Genomic DNA, 4,196 nt, shown 5'->3' on the forward strand with positions numbered 1-4,196 from the left:
TAGAAACACAAGGTTACGGTATTGTATTGGATTAATTTAAACACAATCCAAAACAAAAGCGTGCAAAGTGCTTGTCAACAATACAAGTTAAAGCTTTTGAGAAACACACCAAAATCTAAATCCAACGGGATAAAATGTAAAGTGATAAAAGTTTCTTTCGCCCCTCAAACAAATGTGAGCTTACTCTAACTGAATAGTTTTTCGCATATCTATTATCAGAGTATTTATAAATAACAAACAGGGGAACAGCATGTAATTCCATCAGGCAGGTTGGCCTATCACTACTTTGACGTCCAATTACAGCAAAAAGGTGTTTTCAACTAAAATCGTGTAATAAAAAGCTCAGAGATTAAAAGTTTCGAAAAATAATTTGTTTGAATAGTGAAAAACAGCAAATTGAATGGAAATCGGAAAGAATCCTTACCCTGCAAACACATGCATGAACATTTCCCCTACTTCTTCAACTTACGGTTTAAATCGAAACGTCATCTGCTGACCGTAGTTCAACCTGGCAGGATTATCGTGGTGGCCATGCTGACAACTGGTATCTAAATGAGCGTATGAGCGATGAGTCGTTTCCACGAGCTGTGAATAGCAGTATCGTTCGATGCTGGCTCCGCTTCAACCTCTCGTTGCGTGGACGAAATCTTGGTAACGTCTTTGTATGTCTCCGGAGGTTCTAAAAAAACAAATCCAAAGGTTAAAAATGTGCTAATGGAAGCCTGACAAACTTACCCCAAACTGTCAGAAAAGAACCGAGCTGCCGGTCAAATGGAAGCCTGCGGGTCGTAGTGCATGCGTTTTTGCTCCATTCCGGCCAATCGACTCAACTTGTAATACCAGAAGGCACGTCTCGAACCGAAACAGGAACTGGCACGAAGACGGCCGGACCACTTCCCCAGAAGTTGATCGTAAGAAGTTCATAATTGCAAACCCTGGTAGGAACTTCCGTCGACCATCCAACTAATGATTAATCTCGTCGATGACCTATTTCAATAAGCACCTGTAGAATTCAAGGATTAACAAAAAAAACGCTTGCTCAAGCCAAACAACTTACCAAAAAAAAGTCGAAAATTAATTTCACAACTCTGTGATGTGTGAAAACGAAAGATACCGCAGGAGTAGGCACTTGTTTTTGTTTCTTACTCTTCCTTGGACAGCAACGCCTTGATTTTCCCTGGAATCGAGACCCCACACTATCCGGAATCAATTTTTAAGTTTCACGTGATAAATCCCAGTTTTTTCGTCTGCAGTACTGGCGTAAACAAAAACAAAACGCTCGACAAACTCGCGATCGCAGTAGGCAGCGCACAAAACTAAAAAAGGAAAACCAAAACAAATCCTACACCAAGTCATACACGCTGGAAGAGAAACGGGCGGATTTGTACACTGTCAAGAAGTTATTAATTTTTTATACACGTTTAAGCATTAAATTAAACTTTTTTATAGAGCTATCTAAGCCCGATCTCACACACACCAGCACACCATTTGTTTTGCTGGCCGGTACAAAATTTAACCTCACTTTTTTCGTGTACGTACACTCGATTGATGTGTTTACATTGTTTCAATTAAAATTACAAAAGTGTTTCTAACTTAAACTGCAAATTTATTGATCTGTAACAAACGTGTAATATTCGCTCGACCCACCCCACAGTGGCCGGTTACAGAACTATATTATCCAAGACATGAACCGTTCTTGTGCGTTACACGTTTCTGAAAGAATACCGAATAAGTGATGAGTTTAAACTAAATTTAGTGAGAAATTTTTCCACAACGTGTCACAATTTTAATTCATTCTCCTGCAACGTGCCAAGTTTGTTTGTTTTCGTTTTTGAAGTTACATTCAGTTATGTTTGTAGTTTTCAGTTCAAGCTGATTTTTCTTTTATAAATTCCTGCAAATAAGAACCGTTTTTGTAAATTTATAGTGACTAAAAAGAAATAAAAAGCTAAGCGTGCAATTTTTAGTAATTTCGATCTTTGGTAAGTTCTTGGAAGACTTTTATACTTCTTAAAATAGATGCAATACTGACCTAAACTAAAACCAACAGCTTATGCTGGCCGAAAACAATGTGGACGCTATGTTCGAGTCAATTTTCTGCAACTCCACGGCATTTCCGTGTTCGGTGAATCACTCTCGGGCACCGGTGTTCACCTGTTTGGAGTGTACCGTGACATTATCGATACGCGTGAGCGAGGACACCACCAAAAAGAATAAGAGCCCTAACTAAACATGCTGCATAAAGACTAGTTTTGGTCAAGCCACTACTAGCTGCCTCGCCAACACAATCCAGGTAATTGTCCACGAGAAGCTTAACAAGGACTCGTGTTCCAGCTGTCCGAAAACGTCCTCCAAGCCTGCCAGGACCCAAGAAAGTTCAAGTTTGACGGCGCAACTGCGTTGCTTCTGGACTGAGGTATTCCCTGGAGTTACTCGTCGTCCCCCAAGACAACAACCATCGCAGAAAAGTCAAAATAACACTTGCTGGAAACCATTTCCACCTGGACAAAAACATTTGATGATTGAAACTGAATCAAATTAGTGTTTCCACATACCTGTTTTGGTGTTGATTCTTAACGATGGCACTTCCAAGTAATGCTAAAGACGTTTTTGGATCGGCAGCGAGTGGTCTCCCGTTGTAAACAAACCAACTTTAGCTAATAGAACCGGATCAGCAGCGAATGGACAACATCCTTAATCCCGGCGTTAAGAAACAAGCAAGTGCACTTCAGCTTCCGGAACCTATTTTGAAAAAGAATGGTGAGAATTTAATTTTTTTTCCGGCTTTATTTTTGACCATACCTTTTGAAATAAGCAGATCCAGAAACATTTCTTGAAGACTTCTGGACTTGTGCTGACAAAGTTATTTCTGCAACATCCAAATCAAATTTTCACTTTCAATATCATTTTAACCATATTTCTTCACCGATTTTCTCTTGTTCTCTGTTTCTTATTTCCTTCACATGCAATCGGAAATAGGAATCGGTTTCTGAACACCGACCAAAAGTGTCCCCACCATCGGTAAAGATTGCCAATTTTACCATAACAGTGGTCCGCCGGAAAGAATCTTACATTTCCGAGCAACCGAACTGACCCGCGGCAGCTCATAATTGTTTTGATTTTGCTAGCTGTCAAACACAAAAGCAAGGAAAATTTTGGGATTTTACACTATTTTAGCATTTACATGAAACGTTTTTAAATGTTTTTCACAGTTTACATGTTTTTCATCCATTCAAATTTGTGGGTTTTCGTTAACATTTTTTTCATTTACGTGAGATTCACCGGTTACGTACAATCTCATTTTACATGATGGGTGTTTATGTGGCATTCAACCATTTACATCGGATTTCAAATTTACATGAAGCGAGTTTACGTCTAAAACAAGGTTTCCGTGTCGGGTAATTTTACACTTTTTTTTCTGTGTGGAATGGAATTTTATAAAAATCGTCAGAAAATTGTCGTAATTTTGTACAGTCCAGACTCGATTTCCACGCGCAAATGCCTTGGAAAAAAATCACTTTGGATAATCGAATCAAGTTTTTTTTTCTTGGTCTTATTTTTGATTTTCGAGCGTAAGTATGACTAAAGTGATTTCGAATTTTCAAATCCAAGATGGCAGCCAAAATGGTGATGATGAAATGTGGAAAGCCAGTCAAACTTGATTAAATCACAAAACTCGAATTTGATGTTAAAAGTTAAAAAAATAAGAAAATATATTTTTTTGATTTTTTTTTTTCGTGGTTCGATTAGGCCGTTGCAAATATTTTTTGAAGTTTATGTCCCTCGGCTCTGACCAAAGTCGAGGGAGGGGAAAAAAATATAAAAATTGAAATTACAAGCCTAGGTTTCAACCAGGGTTGCGAATGAGCGAGCGCTCACGGAAGGCTTGCTCGCTCCAGCTGGAGCGTGAGTTTTTATCAGGTAGCTCGTGCTCGCTCACGCTCACCGGAGCGTTTTGCGCTCACGTGAGCTGGTGAGCCAAAGTAGGTAGTTGTTTTTTCCTGTTGAAGTATCTGCCTGTTTGAAACGAAGTTTCCAGAACTATCTCAGCACAGGCAGCAAAAACAAACAAGAAAGTGGTCGAACAAACAAAAGTAAGCAATGAAATAGATTTGGTCAGCGAACCGAAATTTACGTTTTATTTAAAATCTAGACGTTTTTCGAACAATTAACAAAAACTAAATTCATAATGTAAA

At 38.8% G+C, this 4,196-nt stretch overlaps 2 long non-coding RNA genes across 3 annotated transcripts; both read right to left on the minus strand.

Annotated features, from left to right (window-relative positions):
• Positions 1 to 469: 469 nt before the first annotated feature.
• LOC120422537 (uncharacterized) lies at positions 470 to 1,282 on the minus strand. Of its 2 annotated transcripts, none has more exons than XR_008212459.1 (3): positions 1,147 to 1,282; positions 736 to 1,003; positions 470 to 679 (listed from the first exon to the last, which is right to left on the minus strand). It is a non-coding gene; the product is annotated as an uncharacterized LOC120422537 (long non-coding RNA). The 2 variants fall into 2 exon arrangements; XR_005606147.2 differs by having other exon boundaries at positions 1,058 to 1,193.
• Positions 1,283 to 2,606: 1,324 nt separating this feature from the next.
• On the minus strand, positions 2,607 to 3,413 carry LOC128093432 (uncharacterized). Its single transcript, XR_008212460.1, has 3 exons — positions 2,927 to 3,413; positions 2,803 to 2,869; positions 2,607 to 2,742 (listed from the first exon to the last, which is right to left on the minus strand). It is a non-coding gene; the product is annotated as an uncharacterized LOC128093432 (long non-coding RNA).
• Between the last annotated feature and the right edge of the window lie 783 nt (positions 3,414 to 4,196).

This window comes from Culex pipiens, chromosome 1 (genome assembly GCF_016801865.2).
Source record: "Culex pipiens pallens isolate TS chromosome 1, TS_CPP_V2, whole genome shotgun sequence".
NCBI classification, from domain to species: Eukaryota; Metazoa; Arthropoda; class Insecta; order Diptera; family Culicidae; genus Culex; species Culex pipiens.